General features: G+C 46.5%; 1 long non-coding RNA gene across 1 annotated transcript; it reads left to right on the top strand.

Moving 5' to 3' along the window:
* Positions 1–14,048: 14,048 nt before the first annotated feature.
* On the top strand, positions 14,049–20,490 carry LOC129811399 (uncharacterized). The gene is made up of 4 exons (XR_008752875.1): positions 14,049–14,200; positions 14,433–15,474; positions 19,675–20,194; positions 20,380–20,490. It is a non-coding gene; the product is annotated as an uncharacterized LOC129811399 (long non-coding RNA).
* The last annotated feature ends 2,237 nt before the right edge of the window (positions 20,491–22,727 follow it).

The raw sequence follows: 22,727 nt of genomic DNA, 5'->3' as shown, positions 1-22,727 counted from the left end.
TCGGTAGTCATTTAGGCAGGTTACCTTACTGTTCTTGGGCACAGGCACTATGGTGGTCTGCTTAAAACATATTAGTGTTACAGACTCGGACAGGGACCGTTTGAAAATGTCAGTGAAGACACTTGCCAGTTGGTCAGCGCATGCTCGCAGAACACTTCCTGGTAATCCGTCTGGCCCTGCAGCCTTGTGAATGTTGACCTGTTTAAAGGTCTTACTCGCATTGGCTGCGAAGAGCGTGATCACACAGTCTTTCGGAACAGCTGGTGCTCTCATGCTTGTTTCAATGTTATTTGCCTCGAAGCGAGCATATACAGTGGGGCAAAAAAGTATTTAGTCAGACACCAATTGTGCAAGTTCTCCCACTTAAAAAGATGAGAGAGGCCTGTAATTTTCATCATAGGTACACTTCAACTATGACAGACAAAATGAGAAGAAAAAAATCCAGAAAATCACATTGTAGGATTTTTTATGAATTTATTTGCAAATGATGGTGGAAAATAAGTATTTGTTCACCTACAAACAAGCAAGATTTCTGGCTCTCACAGACCTGTAACTTCTTCTTTAAGAGGCTCCTCTGTCCTCCACTCGTTACCCGTATTAATGGCACCTGTTTGCTAGGACCATCCTCCTCATTGACATGTCATAACAATAAAAATAGTGAAAGACCAAAAAAGTTATCAGTTTTAGAACCTCTACTAAATATATTCATGTGTCACCAAATAATTGATTAAAAAACACTATTTTGCAATGAAGGTCTATAGTAACTTCAACAGCACTCTCTGGGGTAGCACAATGGTGTAGCCGGAGGAAAGCTAGCTTCTGTCCTCCTCTGGGTACATTGACCTCAATACAAAACCTAGGAGGCTCCCAGGCCTCACCCCCTGCAATAGATCTAAATAGTAATTATGACCACTTCCGGAGGACGACCTTCACCCAATCAAAGTTTTTTCAGTATGAGTATATGAGTCCATCCAATTATAAGAATTAGGATCAGAGAATGAACCTAGTGTGTTGTATTGGGATTGTGCCTCAGAGCATAATGGGGGGGGGTTCTATGTCCTGAGAAGCTTGGTGAGTTGGTGACATTATTGGAAAGGGATTTATGGATATTATTCAAATCAAATTACAGGAGACGGAGGAGGTAGATTTTAAATTATTTTCTTAGTTTTAGAACTTTATTTTTGTGTCCAGTTAGGGCAATTTATTTCAATTTGCCTTGCTAACTTCAGTAGCAGTAGCCAGTTACCAGCTCCAGTGTGCCGTTTTCTCCACCAAAGCTAGCGCAAATTTCTTGACTTTTTGTTGAAATCTCTGGGGTACGTTGAAAAGGTGCGAATTAAAACCGAGGGTCGTCCTTTGCCTGAGATAAGTTTCATGAAGGATGAAAAGGTGAGGGTGTTCAACACCACCTGGTATCAAAAGTACAGCTAGTAAACAGGGAGCCTTTTCATCAACCCACCTGTACTGCTGGCTTTGCCTGCTTTTTGGAAAGCCTTGGGCGAAAGAGGGGTATGTTAGTAAAACGTTTACTGTTGACAGGAGAACAAGAGGAGACAGTAGGACGAGGTGGATAATTGTATAATAAGGCAGATTTATTCAAGTGTAAAGATATTAGGCAAAGCGTGCGGCACGGCTCTTTCTGTCTGATTTGTATGAAATCGTCCGGAAAGAGGTAGTTTCAAGAAGTGTACAGTATTATATAGACAACAAGCAAAGTAGGTAGATCTGCGAGTCTGGCCTTCCGATTGGTCGATCTGGGTCTTGGGTAGCCCTGAACAGGCCTGGTGTCCACGTTCCATTGGTTCCTGAGATAGTTCTTTGTCTTGAGCTCCAAGCATGTGTTGGGTGTGTTCTGTGGTTATTATGGGGGAGGGGAATTATGTGTGTCTGTAGTTGGTGTCTTAATAAGTCCAGCATATGTCCAAGAGAAATGAGGAGTATGTGTATTTTTGTATAAAATATGGCTTATGTTGAAATGTAGTTATTACTAGTTTCCAGTCTCTATTACAATTTCTTACAAATCCCTCTCTTCACGTCTCACAAGAGACGTGACATAAAAGTATATAAAAAACACAAGACTAAAGGATAAAATTTGTCAGAAGACAAATTTTAATTCCCTCTCTTCACGTCTCACAAGAGACGTGACATAAAAGTATAAAAAGACAAAGCTAAGGGATAAAATTTGTCAGAAGACAAATTTTTAATTCCCTCTCTTCACGTCTCACAAGAGACGTGACATAAAAGTATCTTAGTCCTCAAATATATAGACAGGTCCAGCTTCCCCATCCTCAAGCAATGGGAACATTTGGGCCCTTTCCTGATTAGGGTCTATGGCGGCAGTTATAACACGGCTAGCAAGCGTGCGCGCACATGGAATGCAACAGCATCCATAAAGTACAAGAATGGCCGCAAAAACAGAAATTGATACTAGGATGGAGGAAACCAGCGTCTTATATTTACCAAAAGCATCCATCCATGAGTCCCACATAGTAGTGTCCACTCCAGAATGCTGTTTCATCTTACCATTAAGGGTACGAAGTCCCTCTAATGCTACAGTCAGACTCCCATCCGTAGCTGTGTTATTGGGAATGAAAGTACAACACTGTTCACCAAATATTGCACAGACCCCCCCCCCGTTCAGCCAATAACATATCAACCGCGATTCTATTTTGAAATGCCATCAGGGACGTAGCTGCCAATTGTCCATGGACCGCCTCGAAGCCTTGTTGAGTCCAATTGCCCAGTTTCTGGACATTAAAATGAATGTAGTTAATTCTGTCCACATTTTTATTAACTGTACACCACCAACAAAATGATGATTCAAAACCTGCGGCCACTTGGTCAACCAGTTTATACTTATCTGGTACCCCCCTGGGGACACCAATTGCATCAATGTAAGTTGGGTCCCCAGCAGAAGGGCCCACCATGCGCTTGGTCCTGATAGGCCAATATTCAGGACCCAGGGCTTGTATACGGGTGAGCAGATCTTGGACGCCTATGGGGTAGACAGAGATGGGCAACAAAAGAGTTACAAGTGCACAAGTACCAGTGGCATTGAGGGGAAGTCTGTCAAACAGACTAGTTCCCCCACACCACCACCACACATCAGCTCTAGACACTGGTTTAAAGATTGCCGTGAGCATGTAAGTGTACACGCACCACCTAGCAGGGAGCTTACCCAAGAATGTCCCTCCAACTGTCATGGTTATGCATGTAAAATTAGCTCTAGCCACACTGGAGGAGAATATCGGTTTCTTGACCGCCGTGGTGACTACTGGATAAACAGCGTCCCACTGTGAACACTTCTCAGGTGGGTTGTCTCTTTCCATAAGGGGCATTAGACAGTCTCCGCTAATAGCGGCTGGGACTATGCGGAGCAATGGTCTAGCTCCCATGCAAACAACACAGCTTTTCAGGGTTGTGTTAGCTGCTTGTTCAGTCAATAAAAGCCAATTGTTAGTGAATCCTGAGATTCCGGTGACAGTAAGAATGGTATCATCAGGGGTAGTAGGAGTGGTGACCATATTAATAGGACCCCACTCACCCTTCCCCTTAGATTTTAAAACAGTAAACCGGTCAGAAATAGCAGAGGGCTGAGCCTGCTGTGTAATGCAGATTTTTAATGGCCAATAGAGTAGATCCTGGCTAGACTCTACCTGAGGTGCTAATATAAAATCCTGACAACCCGTCCCAGTACCTCGTCGGATAATTAGTGATAGACCCCAATTACGCAATTTAGTCCTAGTCAATGTTAATCTTTGTCGCCAGCTAAGAACTGCTTGCCCTGATGAATAACTGGACCAGTCAGGACCAGTCTCAGCGACCAGGCTCTTCCATGACCACTCCTGAAACCCCCCTTTTGTCATATACCAGTCAAATCTGGTGTACTCTAAAGCATGCCCTCCCAGGCCATTCCTAGCTTTTCCCAATACTCCCCAAGTCAGTGTGATGGTAGTGGTCGCATTAGAGGCTACACATAAGGTGATGCTTCTAACCTTTGTTGGAGTGCATGGTTGGTCTGTGGGTGTAGTGCTACGTTTGTGTATAACGGGACTGGTGAGATCGAGGGTAATGTTAGACGTGACATTAGTGGTTGTATGATGTGAGAGGGGTGGATGTGTGAGCTGTTGTATGAGCCATGTGAAAGTTCCTAGGGACACTCCAATAATGATTATGAAAATAACAAACAAGGGACCTGAAATTCCCATTCTTTCCCAGGGAGTGAGATATCCCGGTCCTAAGTGAATAGCCTTAGTTCGTGGAAACTGGGGCTGGCGTCCCATTTTCACCAACTAAGGTTTGTTTGCTTGGGGTCGAATTGAGATTGGCCAAATCGGCCCTGACTTCAGTCAGAGTTCTAGAAGGAGTTGGGGCTGGTGTACAATGTGTAAGGTGATGCCAAGGTGCGCCCGTTTTACCTTTGACCTGGACTGAGTGTGAAGTAACCTCCTTCACTTCGTACGGTCCAGTCCACCTGGGTTCTAGCCACTTTCTCTTGTGGACTCTCACCCTTACCCAGTCACCAACTTTTACCTTCAGTGGTGCCGGATCTCCCGTCAGCTCCCCCTGCTGGACCTTGTGAATCTGTTTGGAGAGAGCTGCAGAAAGTTCCGTCAGTTTTCTCACATATTCAGACATTTCAATTTGTTGTACATCGAGGGCGGGCATATGACCTCCCTCCCTCGGTGGACCAGGCATGACCCTCCCAGTCATTATCTCATGAGGAGAGAGATGGGTGCCTGCACCTGGCGAGGCTCTCATGGTCATCAATGCCAGGGGCAGGGCTTCAACCCATGTCAACTTCGAACCTGCACATACCTTAGCTATCTTAGCCTTAAGAGTCTGATTTGAGCGTTCCACGAGGCCCTGCAATTGGGGCTTATACACTGACCCAAATTTGTGTACAATGCCAAATCTTTCCTCCACCTGCCTCAGGTGTCTGTTACTGAAGTGGGATCCATTGTCGGATCTGATTTGCCTGGGGACTCCGTACCTTGGTATGAGTTCGGTTTGCAGCCACTTAATGACCGATTTTGCATCCTCCCTTGCTGTTGGTATTGCCTCAACCCATTTAGAGAACCTGTCTACCATAACTAACAGGTACCTTTTCCCATTTGTCACATTGTCTTGCCCCATATCTGTGTAATCTATGCTGATGTCCTGAAAACAAGCATTTGGGACTGGGTATGAACCCATGGGCGTTTGATATGGTTTCTTTGGATTGTGGCTACCACAAATGCTACACTCGTCACAAAACAAATCTGTCATGTCTTTCATGTGGGGGTGCCACCAGATGTGGGACACCTTCTGTAAAGTTTTCAGTTTGCCTTCGTGTGTGGGCCCATGAGCTTCTCGTAATAGTTCTGGACAGAGGTTTGCAGGGGCCACTAGTCTGCCATCATGGCATCTCCACAGTTCATCAGGTCCTTTGGTGGCCCCTTTCTGTCCCCATACTGAGTGTTCATAGGGTCCTGCTGAAAACTGGAGTTCTTTTATGTGTTGCCCTGTGAGCTCAGTCCGAGCTGGTTGAATCTGAAGTATCATTTGTCTCGGGGTGTATCCACCAGCTTTCTTGGCTGCTTTGTCAGCTGCATCATTTCCCTCGCTGATTCTGTTTTTCAGTTGTTGATGTCCTTTACACTTCATGGTGGCCACCTTCTTAGGTAGTGAGACTGATTTAATCAGTTTTTCCATCTGTGTCTTGTGTTTGATTGGCATGTTTCCTGTGGTGGTGAAGTTGCGTCTAACCCATTGTGGTCCATCAGTATGGACTGCTCCATGAGCATACGCTGAGTCGGTGTAGATGTTTACAGTCTTTCCTTCAGCTCTTTCCAGAGCTTGTGTCAACCCTATGATTTCAGCTAGCTGGGCTGATGCAGGTTGTGTGATGATGGCAGATTCCAAAGTCACATGTGATCTATCCGGGAGCTGCTGCACCACTGCGTATGCTGCTATGTTCCCTTCCTCTCCTCTATAGCAGCATCCATCTGTGTATAACCATAGGTCTGGGTTGGTGAGTGGTTCGTTCCCCAGGTCAGGTCTCAGTTTCAGTTCTTGTGCAGCTCTTTCTGCACAGGAGTGGGGCAGACCTTCTTCAGCATTGAGTGCGTCTGCCATGTTTTTGTCAGTGTTGACAAATGTGATGTGTGATTGTGTGCATTTATTCTGGATTTTCGTTTTTCTTTCAGCGCTGAACGTGAATTCTTTGCTCATCAGATATGCTGCAACCCCATGGTGGGTGTGAATCTCCAATGGATGACACATTACCAGGTGGGCTGTTTTTTCAATAGCTTTTGCCACTGCAGCCACATACCTGGAACACATGGTTTGTCCTACTTCAATGTGGTCCAATTTGGAGGAGTGATACATCAACACTCTTCTCTCCCCCTCTTGTTTCTGAAAAAGGATGGATGATGTGAATCCTTCCTTTTCAGAAACATCCAGATGGAATTTGTTTTTGTAGTTAGGTGATGTCAATGCTGCTGCCACTGAGAGATCTGTTTTCAAGAGTGCAAACGCCTTTGATGCTTCAGTGGTCCATGTCAATGACGAGGTTCCTTGGTCCCGCCTCTCGCACTATTTCTCTCAGTGGCTCAGTTCTGGCAGTGTAGTCTAGGATGTGTGTTCGGCTGTACCCTGTCAAGCCAAGGAAAGACAACATTCCCGACACCGTGATGGGGCGTGGATGATGAAGTATCGAGTCTCTGTGGCTTTTGGAGAGTCCTGCTCCTTCTCCTGAGATTTCTCTGCCAAGGAAAAGGACAGTTCTGCGACAGGTCTGGACTTTGCTCATTTTGACTTTGTATCCTTTGACGGCCAGAAAGTCCAGTAGTGTTTTTGTCATCTGTAGGCAGAGATCAGACGTGGGAGCCCCCAGCAAAAGGTCATCTACATATTGGATCAGTATCACACCTTCTGGGATTTTCAACTCTGCCAGGTGTGTCTTTAGGATATGATTGAATATTCCGGGTGAACACCTATAACCCCGTGGAAGAACAAAATAAGTGTACTGTTGATGTTCATACGTGAAAGCAAAGAGTGGCTGAGAGGCTTCATCAAGTGGGATGCTGAAGAAAGCATTAGCCAGATCCACCACCGTGAAGTATTGGTGTTTTGGAGACAGGTTGCTCAGAGTGATGTGAGGGTCAGGGACAGGTAGGTCTATAGGTGCAGTAACGTCATTTACTACTCGGAAGTCTTGAACCATCCGGTATGTTTCTCCTCCGGCTTTCAGCACTGGTAGGATCGGCGTGTTCCATGGAGATACAGTTCGATAGATAACCTGTGCTCTCAGTAACCCATCAATGGTCGGTTCGATCCCCATGATCTGTTCGGGTTTCAAACGGTATTGAGTTCGGTAGATAGGTATTTGATCTGGATTTAGTAGGGTGATGGTGACCGGTGCCACCTGTAGTTGGCCCACATCAAAAGGGGTGTGAGTCCATAACCTTTCATCTATGGTGGAGATCAATGCTTTGGTAGATGGGTGGTCGGTGTATGGCTTACCATGGTGTCTTGGCAGGGTCAGTCGTTCTGGAAGACAGTGTTCTTCAGTGTCAACAGTCATGAACCTCCACATATTTTCAGTGGTGGCCTTGTGTATTCCCGGTGTTTGGGTGGGTTCCCACTGGAGTTTGGATGCTCGTCTGATCATAGGGCCCAGGCTCCTTGCTTCAAAACCGTTACCCACTGCCAGTGTAACATGGGGAGCTGACTCCTCCCCTAGTAGGTACCAGGATTTCAAATGAGGTGGTAGGATAACTGGTGCTGCCACCCCCTCTTGTCCACACACAATGGTGCAACACCTGATGGATGGCGTTAGGGGCATCATGTTCTCATCCCAGTCATCGGTGTATGTGTTCACGTCATTGTCTGTCACATTCAATGTGCAGTGAATTTCAGCTTGTGGGGTCTTGTATGGGTGTAATGCATAGATCTGTGATTTCAGTTGATTGAACTTAAACTGGACCTCCGGGGTCCCAGGACCTGTCTCAATGCATTTTAGCCAATATATTTCTTGTGTTGCTGACAACACAGGGGTTGGGATGATAGGTAACATCAGTACACTGACGGGGTGGGCAGGTGTTGAGGGAATAGGATCAATGGAGACCTCCACGCCCTTCTCAGTAAGGTAAATTGAACATTTCAGTTTGCATAGTAGATCCCTTCCTAGGAGGTTGATTGGACAATTGGGACAGTATAGAAACTGATGCTTCAAATTGGAAGGGCCCCATGAGAAAAGCAATGGAATGGTCTTGTTTTGTGCTTCGGGTGTTCCTGATACCCCCACCACCTGTATTGTTTCCGAAGAGAGTGGTTGACGAGATCTTATGGCAGAATACGTACATCCTGTATCTACCAAAAATTGGTGGGTCACTCCCTCCACCTCACACATGATAGTTGGTTCGGTGTGTAGTGGAAAATGTTGACCCCCATTCTCGTTCTGTGGTGGTGGGCAGCTTCAGGGCCATGGGGCATATTCATCTGACATGCCCTGAAAGGGAGGAGGTGGTTGCTGATTTGGGTCTGGGATAGGGTGATTGTATGCAGGTTGCTGGGCTGCACGTGGTTGGTACATCATTGGCCTGACTCGTCCACGTCCTCTTGGGGCGGTTTGTAGTGCCCTATTTGCCATCCAGTAATGTTGGGTCGGTGTCAATGGGTATGGGCACTGACGTGCCATATGTCCAATTTGTTTACAATTGTAGCAGTTCATTGGTCGTGTTTGTCCTGTCCCCCAGGGTGATGGGTAACGTGGTTGTTGTCCCCATGTTGAAGGATAACCTTGTTGTGTTGGTTGATAGTATGGTGGGGTGACCATGGGTAATGGCTGATCCAGGAGTTGTGATGGTAGGGTAGGTCCCTGTGGGGTTGACCTGGGGGGTTGTTGTTGCTGTATCATTTGTGAAACCGTTTTTTCAATGATTTGTGAGATGTCTGGTTAATCTTCAGCCACCATCTGTTTCTTGGTTTTTTCTCCTTTCTGGGCCTCTTTCAATTGTAGTTTCAAAAGTTGTACCTGTAGGGACTGGACTTGTGTTTCAGCGCCCTCCCCTATCCTTATTGTATTGGGTGATGTGGTGATGCACATGGGAATTGAACTGAGCCTGGGGAAGTGCCATTAACCCCACCGTGGCCCTAAGTTTAGTTCGGACCTCAATTGGAGCGCCGCTCACCACCATCTCCTTCCACATGCTGACCGTGGTGCCAGTATAGTCATATGGTTCTTCATGAACAGTTCTCCATGTGGTCTTTGCTCTGTCTAGGTAGGCTGCCGGTTGTTCCCCTGGATTGATGGTGAATGATGAAAGGGTTGCATGGTTTCGTTCTGTGGGATATGCCCTTCTCAACACTGCCCACAATTCCGCTCGGAAGTCTTCCTGGGCCAGTGCAGCCGGGGCTGTGGCAAGATCTGCCTCTCTTATCAGAGCACTCATGGTGGTATGGTCTGTTGCTCTAGCCAGAAGGGCCCTCATGTCACCTAGACAGAGCCGTAGGCCGGACGTCAGTGTTTGCAGTTGAAGGAGCCATGCAGAAGCACCCCCATGCAGGCTGGGTAATTGTCCCATCAAAGTGGTAAGGTCTGTTATTTTCCAGGGTTGGTATTCTTCATGCCCTCCGTCCGGAGTGGGTCTCAACGGCATCTGCATCTCCGACCCTTCTCGTCCTCCATGTTTGGGATCCCAATCTGCCCTGGACGAGACTCCCCTGCTGTTCTGTTCCTTGAGATGAACGGACTGTCTAATAGGTTCGACCAAATCCGTCACCTTCCCCATCATTACCCCTTTTATATGGTACGAGCCCTCTCCACATTCAGCATCTTCTATCATAGATCTGGCCCGTGCCAGTGACTCCCTGAGGTCCCGCTCCTCCTCCTCTTCATCTTGTCCTGTTCTGTTCCCACCTTCATCGTCCTTGCTGTGGTTCCCTCTTAAAGAGGCCCCAGAGGGACATTGTCCTGGTGGCGACCATGACCCTTCAGTGACTATTTGACTATCCCCCCGTGTTCTGTTTCTGAACCAGTCTGGGTTTGGAGTGGAAGAGAACTGAATCAGCTCTCTGTCTTCTCTCTTCAAAGGGCCTGGTTGAGACCCACCACCCCGTCCTTGTGGGTAGGTTGATAGAGACTCACCGTGTCCCTGTAGTGAGGCGGAGTTCGAACCCCCCCCACGTCCCTGTGTGTATGCTCTATCCCTTTCCTCCCTGTCTTGATAATCAGGCCTCTCTTCACACAGGAGTTGCCCTTCTTGGATCCCCAAAGTCATGCTTCCTTTTAGGTGTCCTTCATGCACCACAAACACTGGTGCCTGTACCACAGCAGGGGTCAGAAAGGGGTTTTGAGGGAGGTGAGTGAATGGATTTTGAAAATAGGGAGGTGGTGCTTTTTTCTCTCCCTGTGGCAGTTCTGGGTATAGATGGGTGGGGGCCGATGGGGTTGCTGTGGTGGTAGGTGGGGCATCATTATTATTGGGCCTGCCCTCTTTTGTGTCAGTTGGTGCTCCAGTGACCACCCCCATCGTGTCAGGTTTTCTGTAGGGGAGTGCCCTTCTGATCTCTTCAATCGCCCACAATCCTATTTTCATCTCAGCCTCTGCCTTTTCCCTTTGCTTTGTCCCTTCTTTTTTAAATAAGTGACTCTTATTCTTATCAACTTCACATTCTATCCCTTGCTTCACTGCTTCCTCCAATTCTTTCTCCATAATGAGGAGTTGCCCTTTTGATGGGGCGACTCCACTAAGGAAACCTGCTTGAGTCCATCTCAGCCTCACTTCTTCCCAAATTCTTTTAACGGGTTTGTAGTATAATTTCCCGCCTGCTCTGTCTTTCATTCTCTGATCTAAATATTCGTTGAATTTGTGTTTGGGGACGATAGTCGTGGTCATTTTGTCGTTAAGCTATGTCTGGGTCTATTATTATCTTTGTATACTTTAGCCCGTCACTGATCGAAACCAGCAATGTATTTTTCTTCCTCTAACCTCCCCCAGTCTCGTGTCCGACTCGCGTGGACAAAGAATTTTATTGCCGTGTATTCGATGAATTATTTTCGTTTTCCAACAATATTTCAGCTATATCTTTTTGAAACAATATACGAATATATTCACGCGCTCCTGTTATAATTGGAATGACAGTTTTAGGTACTTATAATAAAAAATATTATTGCTTTTCGCTTATTTAATTAATTAAATACTTTGGCAAAATATTTCAGAAGTTTCCTTTGGGGACAATATACTAATGAATTCAAGCGCTCCTGATATAATTGGAATGGCAATTATAAGATCTTTAATTCGAAAGATATTATTTCTTTTAACTTTTCCGATTAATTTGAACTTTTTCCGATTAATTAAATACTTTGCCAAAACATTTCAGAAATTTCCTTTGGGGACAATATACTAGTAATTCACGCGCTTCTATAATAATTTTCATATGAATTCTAACCCTTAAGGATTTACCAACAGTATAAGAGGGGAAAACCAGGTCAACTCATCAACCGTAAATGGCTGCTTCACCGTGGCACACAGATTCTGACTCGGCGGTCACTACAAACGGAGCCTGAACTTAGCATATAGCTAATTAGTAGCAATAGATCTCGTGGAACGCTCAATCACGCACATTAATTTGGAGAGTTTCAGGTTTAATACCATTGCTCCTAGTTCAAGCATCTGCTCACCTTTTTAGTTTCGAGCTCTCTGATCAGTTTCCTGGGTGGGTTGAATCGCGATTCTCCCTCGAAAAAGTCACCTCTCCTCTGGAATCTTTCTCCCTCTCGTCTCCTGTCCGATGAATTTTCTATTGGGCCGAATTCAAATATGTTTTGACCATCCTCTGCTTACCAAGTTTGTTAGTAAAACGTTTACTGTTGACAGGAGAACAAAAGGAGACAGTAGGACGAGGTGGATAATTGTATAATAAGGCAGATTTATTCAAGTGTAAAGATATTAGGCAAAGCGTGCGGCACGGCTCTTTCTGTCTGATTTGTATGAAATCGTCCGGAAAGAGGTAGTTTCAAGAACTGTACAGTATTATATAGACAACAAGCAAAGTAGGTAGATCTGCGAGTCTGGCCTTCCGATTGGTCGATCTGGGTCTTGGGTAGTCCTGAACAGGCCTGGTGTCCACGTTCCATTGGTTCCTGAGATAGTTCTTTGTCTTGAGCTCCAAGCATGTGTTGGGTGTGTTCTGTGGTTATTATGGGGGAGGGGAATTATGTGTGTCTGTAGTTGGTGTCTTAATAAGTCCAGCATATGTCCAAGAGAAATGAGGAGTATGTGTATTTTTGTATAAAATATGGCTTATGTTGAAATGTAGTTATTACTAGTTTCCAGTCTCTATTACAATTTCTTACAGGTACAGCGACCTGAAGAACGTTGATCATTCAGCTAAATGGCAAAACAAAAGCAGGATTCAAGTTTTTGCGAAAAAAGCTGCATGGATCATAAGGTCTGCGTGTTCTAACTGCGCAACACAACGAGAAAGTTAGAAGAAACGGGGACATTCTCAAACGGCTTATCAACACCACAGCGTTTTTTTGGGGTTCAAGCAAGAATTTGATTTTAGAGGACACGACGGGGGGGTGTTCGCTAACAAGTGCAACTACGACAAGCTTGCAGCGGTAACTGCACGTTTACGATGCTTTACTTGCTGAACGTATGGAACTTTCTACTGTCTTTTTCAGGGATGTCAAAATCAATCCAATAGCTTCCATCGCGTCATCCATTAAAAGTTAGATTAAAGAAGAGAGGTTGACATAGCGCATTTTCTCACTCGCGCTCAAGTAGACATTCACCATTCCTTCTATGATAACACTCCGTACAGACGTTGTACAGACACAAGCAGAAACTCGTTACATACACGTTGCAGCAGCCTAGGCTACATCTAAACATTAGAGATCTCACCTGCTGTATGGGATGAAAACAAGTATGGGATGAAAACAACTGTGGACTACTGACTGTACGTTTGTTTATTTCCATGTGCGACTGTGTTGTTGTTGTGTGTCGCACTGCTTTGCTTTATCTTGGCCAGGTCGCAGTTGTAAATGAGAACTTGTTCTCAACTGGCCTTCCTGGTTAAATTAAGGTGAAATAAAAAGAATAAGAGCAGCTGCATACAGCCTATCCATTTGGTCAGAGTAACTAGTTGGTAACGTTACGTATTACGCATAGTCCATTTGTGTGTCAGGAGAAAATGTGAATGTGATCAAATTTGGTTTATATACAAAATTGGGCTGGCTAGGCTGCCTATACGTTTTCAATCCAAAATGATTAACTGGAATAAATCAATCAACATAATAGTGATGACAGATGTGAGTACATGTTTTATAAGGCCATGCATTGGCCTGCATGATGCAAACATGCATAAAGCTCAGCCCTGTGAGTTGAAAACGGTTATTTTCCTCTTTTTTTTAACCACGTGACCTGATTAGGAAAAACTGGTCCTGTCATAGCCCGTATAAAACCTTTTTACACCTGATTAATCACTACCTTATAGGGTCCGGAGTTTTCCTGGTTGGGTTATTAACAGACAAGGAAAAACTCCAAATGCCACCGGTCTGCTTGCAGTTGTCAGTTATCATCAGGTATGTGGATGATCAGGGCTTTATATTCAGGAACGTTTCTCGGGCTTCCGTCATGTGTCAAGTGAGCGAGATGCACAGCCTGTGTTTTTTTAACTTCATGAAGAAACGTGTTGTTCAAACCCACGATGGTGCAGCTGTAGTGGAATGTATCTGCTATTTGTATTTCCAGTTAAGTCCCCTCCTGTTCCCTGATTTTTAAGAGGTGATGACTACTCCACTCCACCACCATTGTCAACTCTCTCCTGATATGAACTGAAGCCGTGTCTCATGTGCCCGCTCATCCACTGACGCATTGAATGTTTCCTCTTGTTTTGATTGGGCTTTAAACTTGGAACATTGTTATACTCAGAGGTATAGGAGCATTAAAGAGACATGAGGGGTGGAGCCATAATGAAGTTTGGGAGGGGCTGAGCGCAGGGGAAACCAATCACATGTGACAGTACAGATAAGGGGAGAAACCATTTGAAGGCTCATATCACTTAGTTCCCTGCTTAGCAAGAATGATGCAATGTTTAGCGATAAGGAGGAGACTCCACCCAAAGTGGGGTATGAATACCACCACGGGGGGAAGCCATGTTTGTGTCTGAATTACAGCTGTATCGACCTTTTGGGAAGAATTAAACTTGGGTAAGCTTTTCTAGTGTCTGTGAGTTATTTACAAAACATTTAAAATTAGAACCTAACACTACAAGAACTGTAAGTACCCCTATAAATTACTGTATGTAGAGTCAATCACTTACACAATCACATTATTACACATCAAATATGTTACACCTTGCTCAGACTAACTCTTTCTTAGCTCTTTTGTCTTACTGTGTAGTGTGTTGTGTTTTTTTGGGGGGGGGGGGGTGCTTCACAGTCAAATCCTGTCCTGCACTCAAGTCAAGCCTCTGAACACCTCAACTCATACCCTCATTCAATCACTGCTGTGATCCCTTCCCAATACTGTGTAAGTAGCCCTCTCATTACCCATTAATATTGTACTATAAATGTCTTTTATTAAATGCTTTAGGTTAAAATAATTACTCTTCAACGATTTTTGAAACACACTTTGTCGTCTCCGTACGTTCCGCTCCTAGAGCGTGGGTCTCCCGTCCTCCTCAAATGTTCAAGTCACCAGCCTCCACTGATTTGAACGTAAACATTTGTTTTTATCAAAAATGCGTATTTGGGCAGAAATGCCTTCTGGAACATGTGAACTTTAATTTACCTTAAACGTGTATGCCATGTAAAACGTGTATGTCCTGTAAAACGTGTATGTCCTGTAAATAAGAATATGATTGTTAAATTACGAGCCTAGTTGGTTTAGCCACTGAAAAAGACAGCCCTGATTGGCTGCGATAATGGATGGGCTGGACATGCCGAGAGATTCGTTTGGATTGATCTGCCATGTAGCATGCTTCTGTCTATATAACATGAGCTGCTCAGTATTGTAGATAATCCTTTCTACTGCATCTTGTTGAAAGATATCGTGAAGATCTGCAGTTGTATTGTTACTGTTCACAACAGAATTTAACAGGCGCTATCGACAAAGATCAGTGGGAAAACGTTGTGATGAACTACTTTCTGGAGGACGATCATGCCATGCTGTCTCTGACTCTGAAAATGAGTCAGACGATGAGGAAATCCCTGATTTTAAGGGGGGGGGGGATTATTGAACCAGACATTGTAGTCTTCTGATAACAGTGATGGGGAAGAAATGGCTGTCAACAGTGTTGTTGAGTTTTGAAATCAGTGGAATGCCCTTTGGAAGCAGCGTATGATTGCAAATGCGGTGGGAGTGGAAAAGAGAACACAGAAGGCTGTTGTATAAAACACTTGTCTCTGGATTACATCTTCAAACTAAAGGGCAACCGAGGCATCCGTGACAGAGAGGGAGAAGCGTTCCTCTTTGTATACAGGTAAGAGTCTAGCTACATTTTCAGATATTATATATTTGAAATTTTGTCAGAAAGTTGTTTTCATGGCAAGTTAAAGCATACTGTTAGCTAGCTAGCTAACGTTAGCTGGCTCGCTAGCTATCGTTACGTGTTTGAGCTGTGTAGTAATATGATTTGTATCTCAGAAAGCCATTTGCATTGCATGTTATAGCCTAATGTTAGCTAGCTAATATTGAACCTCATTGGTTAGCTAAGGGCAACCATGGCATCCATGACAGAGAGGGATAAGTTCTCATCCATATATACGGGTAAGAGGCTAGCTACATTTTCAGATATTATGGTGCTTTCAAGACCACTGGGAACTCTGAAAAATACGAGGTCAAATCATGATCTTCAGGTTCGGAGCTCTAGAAAAGAGGCCCGTGTTCCCGATTTGGAATTCCGAAACCCAAAACCAACATAGAAACAGATAACATAGACTGCCCACCCAAAACACATGCCCTGACCATAAACACATAAAAAACAACATAAAACAGGTCAGGACTGTTACAGAACCCCCCCCCCCCTCAAGGTGCGAACGCCGGGCGCACCAGCACAAAGTCCAGGGGAGGGTCTGGGTGGGCAGTTGACCACGGTGGTGGCTCCGGCTCAGGACGCTCTCCCCACACCACCATAGTCACTCCCCTCTTCTGTCTACCCCTTCCACTGACCACCCTAAAACTACCTTCCCCTAAATAAACGGCCAGCACCGGGACAAGGGGCAGCACCGGGACAAGGGGTAGCACCGGGACAAGGGGTAGCACCGGGACAAGGGGCAGCACCGGAACAAGGGGCAGCACCGGGACAAGGGGCAGCACCGGGACAAGGGGCAGCACCGGGACAAGGGGCAGCACCGGGACAAGGGGCAGCACCGGGACAAGGGGCAGCACCGGGACAAGGGGCAGATCCCGGCTGAAGGACTCTGGCAGGTCCCGGCTGAGGGACTCTGGCAGGTCCCGGCTGAGGGACTCTGGCAGGTCCCGGCTGAGGGACTCTGGCAGGTCCCGGCTGAGGGACTCTGGCAGGTCCCGGCTGGACGGCTCTGGCAGGTCCCGGCTGGACGGCTCTGGCAGGTCCCGGCTGGACGGCTCTGGCAGGTCCTGGCTGGACGGCTCTGGCAGGTCCTGGCTGGACGGCTCTGGCAGGTCCTGGCTGGACGGCTCAGGCAGATCCTGTCTGGTTGGCGGCTCTGGCAGATCCTGTCTGGTTGGCGGCTCTGGCAGATCCTGTCTGGTTGGCGGCTCTGGCAGATCCTGTCTGGTTGGCGGCTCTGGCAGATCCTGTCTGGTTGGCGGCTCTGGCAGATCCTGTCTGGTTGGCGGCTCTGGCAGATCCTGTCTGGTTGGCGGCTCTGGCAGATCCTGTCTGGTTGGCGGCTCTGGCAGATCCTGTCTGGTTGGCGGCTCTGGCAGATCCTGTCTGGTTGGCGGCTCTGGCGGATCCTGTCTGGTTGGCGGCTCTGGCGGCTCCTGTCTGGCGGGCGGCTCTAGCGGCTCCTGTCTGGCGGGCGGCTCTAGCGGCTCCTGTCTGGCGGACGGCTCTAGCGGCTCCTGTCTGGCGGACGGCTCTGTAGGCTCATGGCAGACGGGCGGCTTTGCAGGCTCATGACAGACGGGCGGCTTTGCAGGCTCATGGCAGACGGGCGGCTTTGCAGGCTCATGGCAGACGGATGGCTCAGACGGCGCTGGGGAGACGGATGGCTCAGATGGCGCTGGGGAGACGGATGGCTCAGATGGCGCTGGGGAGACGGATGGCTCAGATGGCGCTGGGGAGACGGATGGCTCAGATGGCGCTGGGGAGACGGATGGCTCTGTAGGAAGGAGAAGGAGAGACAGCCTGGTGCGTGGTCTAGGCACTGGCTGCGCTGGAGAGGAGAAAACAGCAGGAGAGAGAACCCGGAGAGACAGCCTGGTACGGGGGGCTGCCACCGGAGGACTGGTACATGGAGGTGGCACCGGGTCTACCGGACCGTGAAGGAGGACACGTGCTCTTGAGCACCGAGCCTCCCCAACCCCACCAGGTTGAATGATCCCCGTAGCCCTGCCAGTGCAGCGAGGTGGAATAGCCCGCACTGGCCTATGCAGGCGAACCGGGGACACCACCTGTAAGGCTGGTGCCATGTACGCCGGCCCGAGGAGACGTACTGGAGGCCAGATACGTTGGGCCGGCTTCATGACATCCGGCTCGATGCCCAACCTAGCCCTCCCAGTGCGGCAAGGTGGAATAGCCCGCACTGGGCTAAGCACGCGTACTGGGGACACCGTGCGCTTTACCGCATAACACGGTGTCTTACCAGTACGACGCCTTCTACCTCCACGGTAATCACGGGGAGTTGGCTCGGGTATCCTACCCGGCTTTGCCACACTCCTCGTGTGCCCCCCCCCCAAGAAATTTTTTGGTCTGACTCACGGGCTCCCAACCGCGTCGTCGCGCTGCCTCCTCATACCAGCGCCTCTCAGCCTTCGCTGCTTCCAACTCCTCCTTTGGACGGCGATATTCCCCTGGTTGAGCCCAAGGTCCTCTACCGTCCAGGATCTCCTCCCAAGTCCAGGAGTCCTTGTTGCTCCGTAGAGCATTCCCATACCGCTTGGTCTTAGCGTGGTGGGTGATTCTGTTAAGGCTGTCGCTCTCCTCATCCTCGGACGAGGTGAGGAGAGAAGGATCTTCAGACCAATACGCAGCTTCAGGGAAATAAGCCATCTTTTTATTTATAAACGACAAAACTGAATAATGATGGCAACACGAAAACAAACACTTTACCAAACTTTACAAAAACAAGAAAACGACGTAGAACGAAACCTGAACATAAACTCACATCACTAAATGTTAACTCACGGACAGGAACGTTACATCTAAACGCACGAACAGCCAAACAGCCCCGTAAGTGAATAACATCGACAACACGAGAGACATCACAGGAGACAATCACCCACCAACAAACAGTGAGAACGCCCTACCTAAATATGACTCTTAATTAGAGGAAAACGCAAACCACCTGCCTCTAATCAAGAGCCATACCAGGTAACCCAAAACCAACATAGAAACAGATAACATAGACTGCCCACCCAAAACACATGCCCTGACCATAAACACATAAAAAACAACATAAAACAGGTCAGGACTGTTACAATTTGCATTGCTAGTTATAGCCTAATGTTAGCTAACTAACATTGAACCTAGTTGGTTAGCTTTAGAAACCTGCAGATTCATGCATGGTGGTATGGGTTAGGATTATGGGTCTAAACAAAAGACTCCACTATGCAAGTAACCATTTCAATGTACCGTTTACACATTATGTATCTTGTGCATGTGACAAATAAACTTAGATTTTACCAGAGACGGTATTGTGAAGAACAGGATTACCTGCACCAAAGTCAGATTAGAATGTAGGCCAAGGAATAGATCAAGTTTATTTTTGCAACAACTTTCACCACTTTTAGTCTTGAAATCTTTGGTAGTTCACTACACTGTGAGTCCTTAAAGAGATGGGTAGGGCTAAGGCTTAAGAAGATGTGATTAATGCTGAATGGGTGTAGACAAAGGAGAGCTCTCCAGTAGGTACCAAAACATTCAAAGACTATTTTCTCAAAAGTGGTGTTACAAGTTTATCAACTTTCAAAGCAGAATTACTTTCCCATTGTTCCTCAACTGTAGTTTATAATATACAATTTTCTAGCTCTGAGTCTCTACTTTTATCCAATGTAAAAAATAAAATAAAATAAATAAAAAATTCTACCTAGGACCGAATCAAGGTGCGCGTCAGTTACCACAGCCACAAAGTCAAAATTGGCTATATCGGTTAGGCATAAGGTTAGTAGTGTGGTTAAGATTAGGGTTATAGTTAGGTTTAAATTCAAATCAAATTTTAAGAAGAGAAATTGTAGAAATAGTTTATGACTTTGTGGCTGTGGTAACAAGTGACGACCTAGATTGAGTTTGACCCCAGTTACTGCCCTGATGACACAGACAGCTTCATCGGCAACAGTAATGTGTGTTATGTGAAAAGTTGTATTAAAAAATACCCGGTTTGATAAACTAGTAGGTTAATTACCCAGCCAAGCAGATACAAGTAGTAGAGTCATTTTAGTTGTGCATTATCAAAAAGCGTTTTCCTTTCTTTAGAACAAAATGCAATTTCCCACTTGACTGTCTATTATATCACCCTGTCACATACCTTCCCAGTCAACAGCACCTCAAAAGATGAGGGAATACATTGTTTAGGAGGATTACCTGCTGCAGTTGTTCGAGAGATGTCCAGTTTGCAGCCGAAAACATTCAACATAGAGAAGACTAGCAAGAGGACCATCAGCATCACGCTGACATGCCCTCGCTGTGAGCATTCCTATAAATGGCAACAGGGAGGACACTTGAATCAGGTTGGTGACATTTGACCTGGTCAAAGGTCACAACAGTTTTGTCCCAATTCACCTGCATAACCTATAGCCTGGTGGAACCAGCCTGATCGCTGCATTTGCCATTCTATTTCACTTCATGATATCTGAACCGTGAATGAGCTGATCTACGCTACCATGATGGGTGCTGACAAAGACCAGTCTCACCTCCAGTCTCACCTCCAGTCTCACCTCCAGTCTCACCTCCAGTCTCACCTCCAGTCTCACCTCCTGTCTCACCTCCTGTCTCACCTCCTGTCTCACCTCCTGCTTGCTCGACTAGCAGTCGGCGATGGGGAGACCAGAATTAGGTAGGTTAAGTCTGACCCGTTTTAAACTTCAACATAGTATATGCTTGTTTATCAGATATCACCTATCCTAACTGTCACTGGTAATAGAACAGTGACTGTGTGTGTGTGTGTGTGTGTGTGTGTGTGTGTGTGTGTGTGTGTGTGTGTGTGTGTGTGTGTGTGTGTGTGTGTGTGTGTGTTCACAGAAACATGTATGGAGCCAGAACATGGAGACTTGCTGTGATGCAGTTCAGACTGGCTTGATACTGATGTCTCTGAATGGAGAAAGACCTGGCACTCGGCATAAACATTTTACTAGACAACTTGTATTTGTATTGTATTTTTTTTCTTATTGAATTGAATGGTATCAGTCAATATGGGGAGGGAGAAACCCTGTGTATTCTGCACCGGGATCAGGTATCAGTCAATATGGGGAGAGAGAAACCCTGTGTATTCCGAACCAGGATCAGGGATCAGTCAATATGGGGAGGGAGAAACCCTGTGTATTCTGGACCAGGATCAGGTATCAGTCAATATGGGGAGGGAGAAACCCTGTGTATTCTGGACCAGGATCAGGTATCAGTCAATATGGGGAGGGAGAAACCCTGTGTATTCTGAACCAGGATCAGGTATCAGTCAATATGGGGAGGGAGAAAGCCTGTGTATTCTGGACCAGGATCAGGTATCAGTCAATATGGGAAGGGAGAAACCCTGTGTATTCTGGACCAGGATCAGGGATCAGTCAATATGGGGAGGGAGAAACCCTGTGTATTCTGAACCAGGATCAGGTATCAGTCAATATGGGAAGGGAGAAACCCTGTGTATTCTGGACCAGGATCAGGTATCAGTCAATATGGGGAGGGAGAAACCCTGTGTATTCTGCACCAGGATCAGGTATCAGTCAATATGGGGAGGGAGAAACCCTGTGTATTCTGGACCAGGATCAGGTATCAGTCAATATGGGGAGGGAGAAACCCTGTGTATTCTGAACCAGGATCAGGTATCAGTCAATATGGGGAGGGAGAAACCCTGTGTACTCTGGACCAGGATCAGGTATCAGTCAATATGGGGAGGGAGAAACCCTGTGTATTCTGGACCAGGATCAGGTATCAGTCAATATGGGGAGGGAGAAACCCTGTGTTTTCTGAACCAGGATCAGGTATCAGTCAATATGGGAAGGGAGAAACCCTGTGTATTCTGGACCAGGATCAGGTATCAGTCAATATGGGGAGGGAGAAACCCAGTGTATTCTGAACCAGGATCAGTCAATATGGGGAGGGAGAAACCCAGTGTATTCTGAACCAGGATCAGTCAATATGGGGAGGGAGAAACCCTGTGTATTCTGGACCAGGATCAGTCAATATGGGGAGGGAGAAACCCTGTGTATTCTGAACCAGGATCAGTCAATATGGGAAGGGAGAAACCCTGTGTATTCTGAACCAGGATCAGGTATCAGTCAATATGGGGAGGGAGAAACCCTGTGTATTCTGGACCAGGATCAGTTATCAGTCAATATGGGGAGGGAGAAACCCTGTGTATTCTGGACCAGGATCAGTTATCAGTCAATATGGGGAGGGAGAATCCCTGTGTATTCTGAACCAGGATCAGGTATCAGTCAATATGGGAAGGGAGAATCCCTGTGTATTCTGGACCAGGATCAGGTATCAGTCAATATGGGGAGGGAGAAACCCTGTGTACTCTGGACCAGGTATCAGTCAATATGGGGAGGGAGAAACCCAGTGTATTCTGCACCAGGTATCAGTCAATATGAGGAGGGAGAAAGCCTGTGTATTCTGCACCAGGATCAGTCAATATGGGGAGGGAGAAACCCTGTGTATTCTAGACCAGGATCAGGTATCAGTCAATATGGGGAGGGAGAAACCCAGTGTATTCTGAACCAGGATCAGGTATCAGTCAATATGGGGAGGGAGAAACCCTGTGTATTCTGGACCAGGATCAGGTATCAGTCAATATGGGGAGGGAGAAACCCTGTGTATTCTGAACCAGGATCAGGTATCAGTCAATATGGGGAGGGAGAAACCCAGTGTATTCTGAACCAGGATCAGTCAATATGGGGAGGGAGAAACCCTGTGTATTCTGGACCAGGATCAGTCAATATGAGGAGGGAGAAACCCTGTGTATTCTGGACCAGGATCAGTCAATATGGGGAGGGAGAAACCCAGTGTATTCTGGACCAGGATCAGTCAATATGGGGAGGGAGAAACCCTGTGTATTCTAAACCAGGATCAGGTATCAGTCAATATGGGGAGGGAGAAACCCTGTGTATTCTGAACCAGGATCAGGTATCAGTCAATATGGGGAGGGAGAAACCCTGTGTATTCTGGACCAGGATCAGTCAATATGAGGAGGGAGAATCCCTGTGTATTCTGGACCAGGATCAGGTATCAGTCAATATGGGAAGGGAGAAACCCTGTGTATTCTGAACCAGGATCAGTTATCAGTCAATATGGGGAGGGAGAAACCCTGTGTATTCTGCACCAGGTATCAGTCAATATGAGGAGGGAGAAAGCCTGTGTATTCTGAACCAGGATCA

This window comes from Salvelinus fontinalis, chromosome 15 (genome assembly GCF_029448725.1).
Source record: "Salvelinus fontinalis isolate EN_2023a chromosome 15, ASM2944872v1, whole genome shotgun sequence".
In the NCBI taxonomy this organism is placed as follows: Eukaryota; Metazoa; Chordata; class Actinopteri; order Salmoniformes; family Salmonidae; genus Salvelinus; species Salvelinus fontinalis.
The sequence above is the reverse complement of the archived record's forward strand: the minus strand, read 5'-3'. Positions and strand labels throughout refer to the sequence as shown.